Source organism: Rhinopithecus roxellana, chromosome 10 (genome assembly GCF_007565055.1).
Source record: "Rhinopithecus roxellana isolate Shanxi Qingling chromosome 10, ASM756505v1, whole genome shotgun sequence".
Lineage (NCBI taxonomy): Eukaryota > Metazoa > Chordata > Mammalia > Primates > Cercopithecidae > Rhinopithecus > Rhinopithecus roxellana.
The window spans coordinates 100125548-100142664 of NC_044558.1; the positions used below are offsets into that span (position 1 = coordinate 100125548).

Genomic DNA, 17117 nt, shown 5'->3' on the forward strand with positions numbered 1-17117 from the left:
CCATCTACTCATCATCCACTGTCCATCCATCTGCCCATCATTCATCTACCAATTCACTCATCCATCTATCCGTCCATCCATCCATCACTCATCTACCCTTCCATTCATTATCCATCATCCATCCATCCACCCAACCATCATCCATCCATCCATCCATCCATCTAACATCCATTCATCCATTTGTTATAACCACATATTGAGAACCAATTGTGAGTCAATCCAATTCTCAGTGCTGGGGAATTCACAGTGAATCAGGCACTTAGCTCAAGTCTACAAGGAGCCACCATGTCACTCCTACCATCTTTTAGGTTGTACTTGCTCATACATCATCTCTAAGCTTCCTAAACTTCACTTACTTACCACTTGTACAAATTCACAACTTTCACCTATAACTTGTGGTGTCATTTGCTTAATATTTGTCTTTACATAAATTATCCTATTTTTAAAATCAGTTTCTTTTAAAAGGAAGCTTTATATTACAGGTAACATTATACATTTGACATAAATTGTATGTTTTCGTAAAGAATTAAAATAAGTGCATACAGTGTTCACCTGTGCACCTAAAACCATCTCAGGTACCACCAATGGTAATTACACAACAGTTTGAGAAACTGAACTATATCATGTTTGTCACACAAAGTCACTCTGAAATGATTATGAACCCCATTTCCAAATGTAAATTCTCAAATGAGGTAATTCTTCTAAGGATACATTGTTGGCAAGAATTAGAATTTAAGACTGAAACTCAGATCTTCTGGCTGAAAGTCCAGAAGATCCCTTAGAAGATGGTAAAGTTCCAAGATCACACCACTGCACGCCAGCCTGGGCGACAGAGCGAGACTCTGTCTCAAAAAAAAAAAAAAAAAAAAAGAAAGAAAGAAAAAAAGAAGATGGTAAAGTTAATTGCATCAGTTAGAACCAACATTTAAAAAATTGAACAGAATATAATAAGATGTAGTATATCACACTTAGTGTGGTTAAGTATGTTTTTGTGAAGCGTAATCATGGTTTAAAATGTGTATCTTACTGTAAGGCTTATAGTCAAACACGTTTGAAAATCATTGCTTTACCCACCATGCTATTTGGAAACTGCGTGCCTTGTTGGCACTCTTGGCTGGAAAGCACTGCTGCACTGCAAAACTCCAGGGATTGTCATTCATATCATCATCAAATCTGCTCTACTACCTGCTTTTATAAAGAAAATTTTACTGGGACACAGCCGTGCCCATTTGTTTATGTACTGTATATGGCTGCTGTTATGTACAAATAGGGTTGCCATATTTAGCAAATAAAAATACATGGTGTCCTGTGTGTTATTCAACAACCCTTATTACAATGGCAGAATTGAATAGTTGTGACAGAGACTTATGACTTGTAAAACCAGAAATATTTATTATTTGGTCCTTTGCAGAAAACATCTGCTTATTTCTTCCCTGTATGGATGGCACCCTCTGGAACTGTGCAATGCCCAGGCTATGTACATGCACATGGCAGCACTATAGTTGGCCAGTTGCCTCTTGGAAGCTGCTCTTCCTTCCAACTTCCTGTTCTTCCATTGCATTTCAGTGTTTGCTTCTCTTCAGGGCTCTGAACCCAGGTTGTGTGAACAAAGAGAGATGAGCTTTCCCTCCGAGGAGCCGTCTTCCTAATGTCTCCCAGAACTGCCCTTTATCCCTGCTCCTGGCTGCCCTCATAGCCACTGCTACTCTTCCCAAGCCTCTGGCCCCTTAGGACATATGAATGGAGACATTTGGACCCTTTTTGTAATAAACTCTGAGTGACATTCTTAAACAGAGGAGTGGGGTTTGGGAATAATGTGAAAAACTGTGAAATTCTCCCAGTGTGAGGGGCCCAGCCCAGTTTTGGACAGTGAATCATGGCCTCGGCCAAGATGTTCTCATTAAAATCTCTGCTGACCTCCTTGGAGGAGTAAAAGCTATTGCCTGCAAAATAGGCAGCTTCTCAGCCTCCTCCTCCATAACCCTGCCTCACTCCCTGGTGGTCTTATTCCACATATCCTTTCCATCTCTGTCCATCTTCTTTTTGCCTTATCTCAACTATTGAGATGAACCTGGCTTGAGACCTGCCCATGTACAGTAACTAGAACGGTAAGATAGGTAAGATAGAAGTGATAGCTCAACTCCTTGTCATTTCTTTTACTATATATTTTAAAATTCAGATCATGCCTAGAATGATGCATTTGACTCCCAGATCCCATGTCAAGGCAAGCACCAGGAGCAGAATGGTCTAGAAGAAAGCCAGCAGTATGGCCAAATGCTGGAAGGGTTTTGTTTTGTTTTGTTTGTTTTGTTTTGTTTTGGCACATTTGAGTGGTTTGGGGTTTATAGAACATTAATATTGGATGGAATCTCTAAAGAAAAATCATGCAAAATCATAGTGAAAAAGTGGCTGCAAGGTTCACAGAACACTTGGATGTGATCATAGGTTGTCTTTCAATGTATCCATGGGATGAAACTAGTAAACGTTCTTTGCTTTCTGTTTCTAGCTTTTTCACTGTCATCGCTTTTGACAACACCATCAACATGGTATGGTCTACATAACTAACATTTATTGAGTGCTCACTGTGGACCAGCCACTGGGGTAAGCACTTTACATACATTACCTTACTTAAACATCACAACAACCCTATAGGATAGGTATCATCATCCTCATTTCATAGAGTTGGAAACTAAGACGTTGGGAAGTTGAGCCACATAGCTAGTGATATCAGACTGGCCCTTAACCACAAATCTTTTGAAATTTATACTGAGAGTGTGTGAGAGTGTGTGTGTGTGTCTACTGTGTGTGGCTTTCCTGTGCCTAGAAAATGTCTGGCACATCATAAGTGATGGATAAATATGTGTGAAGTGAATGAGTGAATGGCACCAGAGTTGGTGCTCTTGGTCATTTTGCTGGTGGGTCTCAAACTTGGCTCATCATTGAAATGGCTTCCACAACTTTTCAGAATACAAATGCTACAGGCCCCTCTGGAGATTCTGAGGTGAGGCCCAGGAGTCTGATTTTTAAACTATTTCCCAGCAGATTCTGATGCAACCAGCTCAGCTTCAGGCCTGCAGACCAAAATTTGGCATCCACGGCCGCCACGCTATCCTCCCTCTTAAAAATTTGCAACTTTTTAATGCTTCTGCAGAACAAATAAAACCACAATTTATGCTTCACAATTCGTATAGCTCATCTCATGTCCTTCTCACAGACTTTTCACATTTCAGAATGTTACAAATTGTTTTCTTTTCTTGGATACCAGGATATAACATTGGATCTTGGGAGGCAATTGACTCTGACGAAGGCCCCAAAAGTTACACAGCTATTTCTTGTTCTCAGTCTGATTCTCTTTCTACTAAAGAAACCAGCCTCTCTTGTTTATTGTAGAGGAGAGAAGATTCAGGGGGCAATTTAAGCACCTTCGAATTTCAGTGACACTGAAGGAGGAGGGACAAGCTTGTTGTAGTTATCCCTGGGGTAAACCTAAGGCTGGGATGGTCTGTATGTCTTGTTTTGCCAAAAGAGAGTTCCAGGTTACCCCCATTTTCCAGATGCAATTATTAATAGTTCCCCTATTTAGTTTCAAGCATGAGCCTGTCTTTGGACAATAAATAATATGGTCATTCCATGTAAGACTAGAAAGAAAAGACCTACAAGGAGATAAGTTTCTGGTCTTTATAAGGAAAGAATTTCTAAGAGACATGAAAAACAAAAAAAAATGAAATCAGGCCGCCAAGTTAGGGAGTGAGTTTCCTGTTTCTGGTGCTGTTAAAACAGCTGGCACATGGCTATTTGTTGAAGATAATGGAAAAGAAGTCAAGCATCCGGTGAGCATTGGAGGTCCCTTCTGAATAAGTGTCCAAAATTCTCAGGGGACATCAGATGCTGTGGTGCCTGTTCTGTGCTAGGGGCATGTGTCACACCCACACCCACGTGGAAAGATGCTGCAGACAGCAGAGCCTTGTCTTCTCCCTCTCGGCAGGCTATCTCATGGTCAACCAACACAAGATGTTTTCCCACTACTGTAGAATTGGAGAAGGCTCAAGGTATTTAGGATTTGGCTCTTAACATCACACCCAAGGTCCAATGGCCTCTGCTGAGTAGGCTGGGCAAATCTTCAGGATGTGAGTATACTAGGATTGACTTCCTTTCCTGAGAGCCAGAGCCACATCTGCTTCCATCTGTCTTTGTGGAAAGTGCACTAAGTTTAGGCCACCCCTCTGCTCCCCACCCCTAGTATCCCCAGGTCACTGGGCATGTGTCCATTTGACCTTTGGTGGAGTCTGACCCCGGCTCACACTATCTCAGAGCTGTGCAAAGTGTTAGGGAGTTTTCCAACATTCTTCAGGGAAGTTATCACTTCCAGCCCTGCCCTTCTTCCTATTCCTACATAGCCAGAAACTAAGGCACTGGCTTGTGAATTTCTCTAAGATTACACGGCACATTGGCTTCAGAGTCAGGGATCCAAACTCAAGATATCCCAAGGGAAATTTGGCCGCAGTATCACACATATTCCCAAGTGGATCCAGAAGTGGGCAGAAACAAACTGAAAGTCTCTAGGCTGAAACGTTCTTTTATTCCTGTTGCAGGATTGAAGCTTCTAGTCTCCTTGACTGCATCAAGTTAGGAAGGAATGTGAAACAGATAGTGTCTGAGTTCGGGTTTCGTTTTCGGATGAGAGGTGCAATGATTATCTGAGTAAGTCTGTTAATCACATATGCTATCTGGAGATTGCTTTGCTGTTCTTACTCCTTGACAGAGTGAAATTTGATTGGTCAAAAAGATATTATATCAAATACTTTGAATTTTAGTATTAGATATGGTCTCGAAGTCACTGATGCTGACATTTCTCCTAGTGTAGGAAAGTCTTTTACTATGTCCTTAACAGTGGCAAAATTATATTATTTTCTTATATTACAAATGGCTTTTTATATTTTTAATATTTTGTTACTTTCTATTTATAAAAGTATTGTATACTCATTGTAGAAAATGGGAAAGTGGGCCAAGCGTAGGGCTCATGCCTGTAATCCCAGCACTTTGGGAGGCCGAGGCAAATGGATCACTTGAGGCCAGGAGTTTGAGACCAGCCTGGCCAACGTGGCAAAACACTATGTCGACTAAAAATACCAAAACACTAGTTAAGCATGGTGGCACACGCCTATAATCCCAGCTACTTGGGAAGCTGACATATGAGAATCATTTGAACCCGGAAGGTGGAGGTTGCAGTGAGCCAAGATCGTGCCTCTGCAGTCCAGCCTAGGTGACAAAGAGAGACCCTGTCTCAAAAAAAAAAAAAAAAGAAAAAAAAAAAAAGAAAAAAAGAAAAAAGAAAGAAAGAAAGAAAAGAAAAAAAAAAAGATGGGAAAATATAAAACATTATCAAGAAGCAGAAAAGAAACACATATAATCCTACAATCTAGAGATAAGCATGGTTAATAGTTTCACAAATAAACTTTGTTTTTTCAATGTAGGTTGTGTTCTTGGTAAATGAAACTGATGATAATATATATGCTACTTTTCTCCTGAACAATGTAATGGACTAAGAACTTTTAAATTCCATTTACCTCTTCTTAGTGTATATATTCCTGTCATTTTGAATTTTAATTGTCTCCAAAAATATGTTTTAAACCTCACTCCAAGATGTTATTATTTTTCCTTGTATATCTGTTGTAATGAATATGCATATGCTCTTAGATTTACTCATTTTTCTTTTTTTATCACTTTCGTGTCTCTTCCTTTCTCCTGCATCTTCAGTTTTCCTTATGGAATCATTTCCCTGTTTGAATAACATACTTCAGAATAGTTTTAGTAGCATGTCTGTTGGTTCAAACTCCTTCAGTTTCAGTGTGCAAATGGCTGTATGGGTGATTTTTCAATGCAGAGAATTTTTAGATGCCCATTGTTTTCTTTCATTTCCAGTTGAGGCAATGCAGTTCCGCTGAGGTTATCATTCTGTCGTGTTCCAGCTTCCGTTGTTGCTACTAAAAAGTTACTTGTCAGTCTAACTGTTGGTTCTTTGGACATCATCTTCATATGTTTGTTTGCCTGACATTTTACTATGATATGTCTAGATTTCTTTTTTTTTAAGATCATGCTTGGAATCTGGGGAGCCTTCTTGAATATGTGTATTAATATCATTTCACATCAGCCTCAGTCATAAATGTTTCAAGTATCGCTTCTGTCTTATTCCATTCCTTTTCTCCTTATGGGACTTCAATTAAACATGTTTGACCTTTTCACTATGTTCCCTGGTTCATATTCTTTAGCCTATAGTTTTCATCTTTTGTGTGTGTGTGTGATTGACTCTGATTGCAGTTCTTACCCCTGTTCCCATATCCATCTTGCCTGCTTGACTTGTGGTGTATATGCCTTCCAGAAGGCAAGTGTCATGCCACTCCCTCTGGTACTCCTTGCCCAGCACTTTTGTAAGAGTTTCAGTCTATGACTGAATATAGGGGGAAAAAAAAAGTGATTTGAATTTGGTGAGAGGGTGTATTAATCCATTTTCAGACTGCTAAAAATAAGAACTGTCTGAGACTGGGTAATTTATAAAGGAAATTGACTCACAGTTCAGCATAGCTGGGGAGGCCTCAGTAAACTTAACAATCATGGCGGAAGGTGAAGGGGAAACAAGACACCTTCCTCACAGGCTGGCAGGAAGGAGAAGTGCCAAGCGAAGGGGGAAGAGCCCATTATAAAACCATCAGATCTCATGAGAACTCACTCACTTACATGAGAACAGCATGGGGGAAACCATCCCATGATTCAATTACCTCCACCTGTTCTCTCCCTTGACATGTAAGAATTATGGGGATTAGAATTCAAGATGAGATTTGGGTGGGGACACAAAGCCTGACCATATCAGAGGGAAAGAAGAGGAGCATAATGACAGTGACAGTGCATCTCTTAATAGCATGCAGCATGAGGAGGGATCACTGCCCATGTTCTGGTTGGAATGACTATGGATAACAGGGAAATTTCAGTTTAGAGACCAATCATTTACTTCATGTGGCAACCGCAACACTGCTGGCAAGGACTCAGAATCCATATCTGAGCTCAGTAGGAAGGAATGCTGTGATAGATAAGTGATGCCTGCCGTGAATTTGGGAGGGAGGTGATATGGCACCCATACATATATTTGCCATATCTAACTCAGACCTTGCCTTTCCAGTCATGAATACAAAATTGTGAGACACTTTCAGATAGACAGCGTGTTTGGGATGCTACTGATTAGTTGTTTTAATCTAGTTCCATTGATCTTATGGTTAATGTAAATTCTACTCATCAGTGGTGGTATGAACTTTTATCTTTTTTTTTTTTTTAACTTCATATATATTTTAGTAGGAAGTTATTTGAGGCTATATCAAGCTCTGCTACCTAGACCCCATCTTGTATTAGAAACCTCATGAGTTACTGATAAATAAAAGTACAGAGCTGTTAGGAATCATCAGAGTTCTAAGGTTCTAAACTTGGCACTGCCACTTGATATCTGTTTGGTTTTCCTGGTAGCTGCCCCTACCTAGATAGCCAGCCTCATCTCCTAGTGCTTGCCTTCCTCAAAGAGAGAGTGAAGGAGATCATACAGATTGGGAGAAAGTCTTTGCAATATAAAAAGCTGACAAAAGATGAATATACAGAATATATAAGGATGTCTTAACAATCAAAAAGAAAAGGTCAGGAAACCTAAGTTTTTAAAAATGGGCAAAGGATACAGACAAGAATCAGAAGAGGAAACCCAAAAGGTGAATAATAATACAAAGAGTTACTCAGGATGACTAGATATTGAATTATGCAAATTGAAACAACAACAATACCTATGTTGTACCAATCAGATGGGCAAGATGATTAGTTAGATGACACTAAGTATATGAGGTATGAATGATGAACTGAGGCGTATGATTGAATGAATGAATGATCTCAAGGGCAAGAGATTACAAAGAGTAGGGAAGTGGGGAAGAGGCTGGTTCTGGTCAGAGTTAACATGCCTGGAATGCAAAAAGCAAAAGGAAGCCTGCTTTTGTACCAGCTGTACAATACAAAGTTGGTGGGATACAGAGGGGTCCAGTTATCTGGGCCTGGTAGGCCATGTTGACGTATTTTGGTTTTATTCTAAGAGCAACGACAAGATACTGAAATATTTCATCAGGTGTGATGCTTAGATTTGCATTTTAAAAGTCACTCTGGCTACAAATCATGAATAGAGGCAGAGTCTCATGGGATCTGGGGAATCTCATGGGATACCATTGCAGTCCTGCAGGTGACAGGGACTGGTAGCTTAAAATGTGGTGGTGTTGATGGTTAATTTAGAGAGAAGTGAATGAAGAGATAGTTAGCAAGTAAAATGGATGTGGGGTCATGCAAAAGGATGTGGTGCATAATAAATATTTTGTGAGTGAATGAAGGAGTACTGGGATGTTACTGCCCATTTTCTGAGATAGAACACAGTGGAATAAAGGACAGATTTGAAGGAGAATTTTGTAAATTTGATTCTCAACATGCTGAGCAACATAATACGATGTGTAATGGGTAGGTGACACTTAACACACTCCAGAGGTGCTGCAAGAACGTGACCCTGAAGGGGATGTCATAGAAAGGATTCCCACATCAGGCAGGAAGCACGGATGAACAACTGGTGGAGTCTTAGGATTCTAAACTGAACGCCTTGAAAATTTCTCTTTATCTTTGGTATCTTTTGGGTATACGCTCAGAAACCAACTAATACTCATCAAAAGCCAGCATCTAGGGCTTATCTCAAAACAACGGGAGAGGTCATCAGGAACACTTAGCACCCAGCAGGCTCACCTCCTTCAACCTCCTCCAAAATTGTATCCCTAAAGCTAGAAATAATTGTGCTTGATATTCCCAGAGAGCTTTCACATCTGTCATCTCGTTAGACGACCACCACAGGCCTGCTGAGATGACGTTCATGCCCCTTTTACAAACAAAACCAAGTGTCAGACTGTGAGGTGTCTCATTCAAGAACAGCTCTGTCCCTTTGTCAGACTCACAAACACTTTGGAAATGCTCTTGAGCACTAATGGAGAAAGAAGTCACCAGGGATAACACAAGATCAGGGTAGAAAGCAAAGTCAATAAAGGTGGTTTTCGGATTTCTGCTGGTCTTTTTTCTGCTGACCTTCCACACCGTTAAAACATCTTTGTATAACTTTTGGCTCTCCCAAAACTTAACTACAAGTACTCTACTGTTTACCTTACCTATAACATAAAGAGTTGATTAACACATGTTTTGTATGTTCTGTATTATGTACTGTATTCTTACAAAAAAAGTAAGCTAGAGAAAAAAGTTGTTAAGAAAATGATAAGAAAAAATATGTTTACTGTTCATTAAGTGGAAGTGGATCCTCATAAAGATCTTCATTTTTGTCATCTTCATGTTGAGTAGGCTGAGGAAGAGGAGGAGGATGAGGCCGAGGTGAAGGAGAAGAAAGAGAGTTTAGTCTTGTGGTCTCAGGAGTGGCAGAGGCAGAAGAAAGTCGTGTATAAGTGGACCCACACAGTTCAAATCCATGTTGCTCAAGGGTCAACTGAATTAGAAAGCTCCACCCAAAGTGGTTTAAATATTAAGAGATTATGAATTCATCTCACTGAAGATGAATCACAGGTGATAGATGGGTTTAGACAATGCTTGCTACAGTGGTTCAGCACAGGCACCAAACCTCCATTACCTTTCATTCCTACTCTCTACCTTCTGCGGTGTCTTTTCCATTCCAAGAATGGCCCCTCTCATGCAACATAGGGTTCCAGGAGGCCATAGCCATCCAGCAGGGATGAGGGCTGAGTTTCTCAGTAGTTCTCTTAAAAGAGCAAATGAGTTTCTGCTCCAGAAGCTCTCTCCTGAATTACACTGAATTGGATTATATGCCCCGAACCAATGATTCTGACCAGAGGGACATGGGATGTATTTCTTGGCTTCAACCAATCAGGGGATGCTGGAGATGCAGCCAGCGGGGTATGAGTGAAATGAATATTCAAATAAAATTTGAAGTAATATTATCATGAGGAAGGGAAAATGGATCTTTGATGGCCAAAAGCAGCAAATAGCCAGTACTCTAGATTTACAGATCTCTACACTCCCCAGATTTCCTCCCAATTTTTTTTGTACATTTCTCTAGTCTCACTGGCTCCACTCTATTGTAAATGTTTGTTTCTCTTTCTTTCTTTCCTCATTAGAGAATGAGTTCCTTGAATGTAAGGTCTATGCCTTATTCCTCAGTCCCTAATGCAGACATTGGCATTCGGTAAATGTGCATCAAATACATAAATAAACACATAGTTGAATAAGGATTGCTTTCTTCTTGCTAAATGGAAAAACCTATTCCCATAGTAGCGGGAATGGAATCCCCACTACAGACTAGAAGTCAATCTGTCTCTATAAATTCCGAACCCAATGCCCAGGACTTCCACCCAACAGATGCTTTTTGCATTGTGAAACACCCAGGCATGTGGGCTGCCTGAATTCACGTGTTTGTTCCATCCTTCATCACTCTGTTTCCTGGGAAGGAACAAGAGCTGGTGGGGGCCCTATGCTCACTGCACATGTTTTCCGTTTCATGTTTCAGCCAATAAATGAGAGGGCTCTCTCACAAGCCACTTAACATGTATTACAGATATTTCCTTGGACAAATGGTCTCTTCTCCTTCCTCTGGGAACACAAAGCCTGAATGATCTGCAGACCCAGTAGAGGAGAGCGGGGCTTAGAACACCCAGTGCCTAAAGATAGGACATCTTTCATTTAACTGTGTGACTTGAAGGTGAGCAGTGTGACCTCAGATACACATCAGTGCCTCCCAGCACAGGTGGGTTTGCCTTGGGACTGATGGGGCTGCACATCTGGAGGAGCTAACATCTGGATGAACGCACCCATAGAATGAGATGCTGTCGTTGGCTAGGACTAGGGCGCTGTGTCATTTCTTTTCTTCCTACTCCTTTCATTTTACTTGTTAAATGTTAGCTCTTTCTGAAAATGAACAAGGGACGATTTTAGCAGAGATGGAACGGGAGAATTGTTCCTGATTCCTGTTTCATCTTCCAGACTCATCATTACCAGCCAAAGTAATATGAAATTAAAACTGAGGCTTGGCTGTCCACTGCAACAAGCAGAAATCTAAGACTATAATACTTAAAACACAACCTCTTGCAGAAATAAAAGTCTCTGCAAAGCCACAGAGCTCAGAAATAGCATTTGGTTCTGCAAAACTACTGCTTTTTTTGTTTGTTTGTTTCTTCTGCCAGATCAAACCCCAGAGAGAACTGATGACATTCTTGCTACTGTCTTTGCAAATGGAAAAAGAAGGGAGCAGTAAAATTAGGAAAGTGAGAATAATGTTCTAAGAATGGAAAATGCAAAGGTTAAAAATTTGAAGAGGAATGTTGTATTTAGAAGCGAGGAATTCAGGAGGGAGAACACTGTCAAAACAATCATGGCACCAGGCTTGCTTGGCAATATGGTTTATTTCAGGAGACACTTGCCTCCAGGCCTCCAAACTGGCTACAATTTGCCCCAGAAATTCTTCACTTCACTCTAAAATAGAACTTGTAAAAGAAGTTGGAAGTAACTTTTATGTGGTTGTTTTCTAAAAATCTTTTTTCTCTAACAGATGAATCTCAAACACTTTGCTCTAAAGCAGCAAAAGGTTCAAATGTTATTGGATTGTTTATAACATTCAGTAACCTTCCAATCCCCCAGTGTTTATAGAAGTAAATTGGGAGTATTCAAGAACAGTTTGTCTGTCTAGTGGAATTTCAACTTTTCCATATTTGCTTAATTTTGGAACCAAATGTCAGAGATGCTACAGCACCAATAAGGCAGGATCTTGTTAGAGCTCATGCCTCATTGGATAAAAGCTATTTGGAGCGAAAGACTGGGCTTCTGCTTACAAACCTGGGATGGCATTGGGCTTCAGAAAGGATAACTAGAAATGGTTCAATGGTTATTAAATATATTGAACGAACAGAACGTATGTTGAGGATTTGATGAGAAAAAATGGAGCTCACTTAACACAGCACTTGGCAAATAATAGAAATTCAATAACTATTAGCTATTACTTCTATAATACAATTATTACACCATTGACTGAAAACACACGTGGCACCTTAGCATTCTCATTTAAAAGACACTGTCAGTGTTGTCTGTTTTGTAGCATGGCTTTAGCCTCTGGCTTAAGAGTTCAACTGTCCACCTGGTTGCCCAAATCGGTAATAATGATAATACTAGTTATAATTTTTATGATAATTATTATAGGTAGGTAGATATCATAAGAGATAGAGGGTAAAAGAAGACATGGTCATTCATAAAAGAGGAATTAAAATTTGCAAAAACCATTCTTCTTCACTAGTAATCAATAAAATGCAAATTAAAACATGAAATACTTCTTGCTTACCAACATTTTGAAGATTCAAAGTGGTAATTGTTAATGTTCTCAATGAGTACTAGTCAGAGCATAATTTGGCATCACTGATCTTTGGAAAATAATGTGGCAAATAGGAATGAAGTGCTGCTAACATATGTTTATCTGTTGATCCACTTTTAAGAATTTATCTGAAACTTCTAGAGGCAAATTGAGAATAGTCAAAAATTTAAGTACAAATTGTCAACTGCCATGTGCCTCTATCTGTTAGGATCCGGTCAGGAAACAGCACACTCAAACTGAGTAATTTGAAGAGAGTTTAATTAAAACAAAACAAACAAACAAAAAACCCAATGACGTACAAAGTATGGACAAGATGTGGAGACAGCAAGAGATGGTGTAGGATTCTGGGGCCAGCAGCAGAAAGGAGCCGGTACCACCTCAAGGCTTGAAAGGGCAGGGAATGAGTAGTTTCCAAAACTTGGAGAGGGACTCTCAACTCCCTAACTTACCATGTGACCCTCCCATGGGAAGAAATGCTCCATTCTCACCCTCCTCCCAGCTCCTGGTCTCTTGCCTGCACCTCCCGCTCACTAAGCCTAACTAAAGCCAGGATCCAAGGAGCCCTTTGACAGAGTCCATATGGGCTGAGGGTGGACAGTGGCTCTGGAGAGACAAATGAAAAATATCCAGCACACTTTGTTATTTTTAAGAGCAAAAGTAAAAATGGAAGATAATACAAATGTCCAGCAACTGGGAAATAAGCCCCAAAAGTGTGGTGCATTTTGTAGTGGGATGTTATGCAGCCATTTAAAATCATGCTTTTGAAGAGATAATAACACAGAAACATGTTTTCAATAAAATGTCAACTGAAGAGAAGTAGAGGAGACAATTATATATGACTCCAATTATGAAAATAAAATATACACACATGACCCATTGGAAAAAGAGACTGGAGGACACATGCCCAAACTTTATGGCTATCCTGATTTGGGGGATTATGGATTTACTTCTTTTTTTTTTCAGTTATTTGTATTTTCCAAATTTTACAGGCGCATAGACCGCTTTTATAATAAAACATTATTTTACAAAACTAGTCTTTTGCTTTCTGTAGCTTATAATCTAGTAGGGGAGAAATGTTAATTTCTAACTGGTTACAGCAAAAGTCCGTGGAAGAACAAAGGAATAACTCATTCCTCTGAGAGTTACTCCTTTGATTGCGACTGGCAGGTGGAATCGGGGAATCTTCTTGGAGGAGATGTCATTTAAACTGGGCCTTCAGAGATGAGAAATACTTTTCTCCAGGTTAAGAAATGGCAGAGGAGAAACCAGATGAGAAAATAATGAAAACGAAAGATTTAGAGCCTTCAAGGTCATGAAATATCCAGGGCACAACAATAGATGGGTGATTGTAGAGCAGTCCACTGGCAACATCAGAGGAACTTTCACAATGCATAAATTTCTGTGTCCCTCCCCACATCTCCGGAATTAGCATCTCTGCTAGAGAACCCAAGACAAATATTTTGAAAATGCTTCCAGGTAATTCTAGGCATGGCTGGGGCTTAGAAGCCATGTGGACAAAGTATAGAAGAAAGCACTGTGGACCATTGTGGAGTGGCTGCCCAGAACTCTCCAGCTGTCTCCTTCCCCTGAGAGAGAAGGGGCCCAGCAATGACTTTGTAGGAGATGACACTGCCCTATGGCCACAAACGTCTGAACACGGATGCTGAGATGTAGATGTCAGCTTCAGAATGGGCGGGCGGAAGACCTGCTCTGTGATCTGAAGTAGTAAAGGGTGATGAAAAAAGCAGAGACAGAGGGAAGCAAGCCAAGGTAAGAAGAGAATGGATGAGAAACTAAGAGGGTCCTGCCACCTTCCAGTCTCTGGTTTCAGTACTTTCTGAGGTTCCACTGCATCCCTGCCCCTGAGTGTACTGAGACCTCCATTGTCCTTGTAACAGAGTTTTTAATGCTTGCCTAGCTGGAACTGGCCTCAGTTGTCTGCAGAGATGAGTAGGACAAGTTTTATCTTCAGATCACCATTGTGTCTTGCAAAGTCTCAGCTGGAGTCCAAAGATAGCAGCTCTGTCCCCTATTCACTAGCTAGTGCAGTCTTTCCAAAGTGGAGCTTCTTGGAAGCATGAGTTTTGTGGAATTAATGGGTGTTGCCACACAGACAGGCAAAAGAAAAATTAAGAAATACATACGTGTTGATCAAATAAGTATGGATCAATGGATTAACAACATCAAGCTGGTTTACTTACTAGAAAGCTTCTCAAAACGTATATGAGCTCTTGAACATTGTGAATTTCCAGGAATTATAGAATGCAGTGTTCCCAAATTTATTTGACTGTGGGACAGTCTGGATTATTTTTTCCCCAAAAAAACATGTTTCAGGACAGGTGCTTGGCCCTTAAGAGGTAATTCGTTCATTTATGTATTTCTTTATTAAATAAACATTTATTAGAATAGCAAAAATAAGGACTGTTTCTCAAATGACATGCTATCTTTATGAAGACACCATGCTAGTCTCTCAGGAATTGTGTTTGTATGTGTGTGTACACATGTGTGTCCATGTATGCAAATATACACGTGTCTGCAGGCACACATGTGTATATGCCTACGTGTGTGCGTTAAGAGAGGATAAAGGGAGAGGGAGCAAGACAGAGACGGGGGTGAATCTTTGGCTTGGATGCTCATGTATGTGGCTTCCAGAGGTTTATTAATGAAGATACCATCTCAATCCCCGAATAGAATTACATTATATCAAGTGGACTCAGGCTAATTGTCTGACTAATTTTAAGTTCAATTAAGAGAACTATCCAAATCATTTATCTTCTAGTCCATCAAATGAAATATGATGCTACAGCAGAATGTGTTTATGACCAAACCAACTTTTAATATGTGAGAGTAACTGGCCTTTCTTTGTAATCATTTTCATTTTTTTCCCTAAAAGTCCTTATCAAAAAAAGTTTCCCATATTAAAGATGATAATGCTTTTGTTGGGGGAAAATGTGGGATGAATGTTTATTGAGCATTCCTTTTAGACCACTGCTAGGCCGAGCATTACAAATACCCAGTCTTATTAATTCTTCTAGCAACACTGTAAGATAGGTAATCCATTTTTCTCCTTTTAACAGATGAGAACGTTTTGTGAGGACAAGCATGAGTCTGTCTTTAGTGCCTGACTCATAGTTGGGTCTCTATAACATATTTATTGAATGAATGAATAAATGTTTGGGGAAACTGAGGCTGAATGAGTTGGCTCAGGATTATCTTGTCCATGTTGAAAACTGCATTTGAACCCAGGTCTGTCTGACTCCAAAAACCAAACGGCTTCCTCCTCATCATTTCAGAAACTAGCAAAATGCTTTTATGTACACCATTTGATTTTAGAATCCTGTACGTTTTATAAATGAGGACAGTGAGACTCAGAAAAATAGTATATCCGAAATGACTAAGGTAGTAGAGAGAAGATTCAAAACCCTATCCCAGGCCTTCTGACTCCCATTCCAATGTTCTTCCAGCTACCTCAGAGGTCTTTTGAAAAGCCCCTGAGATTGCACCCAAACTGATGTTCATGTGGCAGATACCTCACCACCGTCTCCTCGCCTCACTCCTTAAATTCTCATCTTCAGGCCCCCCTGACTCAGGTGACACTCATGCTGATAAAATGTCCTGTGTTTTCTGCCGGAAGTAGCCAGCCCAGACAGGTGCAGGAGAGGTCTGCTCTAGAGGGATATATTGCACAGCCTTGTCCCTGCCTCCCCTATTTCACCCCTGATTTCTGATGGGACCCCCAGATGAGTATCATCCCCCTCCTGGCCATTTACAACCTGCAAAGCAACTTGAGTTCCTCCTGAGGGACTGGCAGCTCTGCCAAGACCATACGTGATTTTCCCACAAAAAGTACCTTTGGAAGAGGATTTCTCCATCAGTTTCCACCATGAACACAGATGGACACATTTCTCCAGAATCTTCTCTGCTGTCATTTGCTGTCCTGCCAAGAGCCTGGGATTGTCCTTCATTGGAACAGAGAGGGTCAGGCCCAGGCTGGAAGTTCTCGATTCCACTGGTGCTCTCTGGGGCAAAAATGTGGTATTTTTCCTTTTGTCTTTTCTGCTTCTGTTTTTTGCTTTGCTCCAAACTGATGATTCTCTCAGCTTCTGTCTTCATGATGCCAACACTGCCAAGTGAAAAATAAATAATGCCCCCAGAAAACCCCAGGGTTGTTCATTTCTAGACACAGAACCAAAGAACTGACAGCACTCAGCTTTTTCCCCTCCCCAATAAAAAAAAGTTACTTAGATACCTTGGAAAGGCAGGTTCTAAGGCTACTAGAAGTGTTTAGAAAAAGATGATGTGTATATTAACAAATTTCTTTCCTCTTTTCTCTTACTTTAGGCTCTCATCATCTCTCTCTCTTTTTTATTTTTATTTATTTATTTATTTTTGAGACTGCCTTGTTCTGTTGCTCAAGCTGGAGTGCAGTGGCGCGATCTCGGCTCACTGCAACCTCTGCCTCCTGGGTTCAAGCAATTCTCCTTTCTTAGCCTCCTGAGTAGCTGGGACTACAGGTGCACGTCACCACGGCCAGCTAATTTTCATATTTTTAGTAGAGACAGGGTTTCACCATGTTGCCCAGGCTGGTCTTGAACTCCTGACCTTAGGTGATCCACCCACTTCAGCCTCCCAAAGTGCTGGGATCAGGCATGAGCCACTGCACCCGGCCTCATCATCTCTGTCT

The 17117-nt window shown here is 40.5% G+C and overlaps 1 long non-coding RNA gene across 1 annotated transcript in view; it reads left to right on the forward strand.

Annotated features, from left to right (window-relative positions):
• LOC115899901 overlaps nt 1–17117 on the forward strand; it is a 193106-nt gene that overhangs the window by 83823 nt on the left and 92166 nt on the right. Inside the window, exons 3-4 of the long non-coding RNA XR_004059484.1 lie at nt 2507–2601; nt 4593–4701. This is a non-coding gene — a long non-coding RNA (uncharacterized LOC115899901). The remainder of the gene's footprint in view (nt 1–2506; nt 2602–4592; nt 4702–17117) is intronic.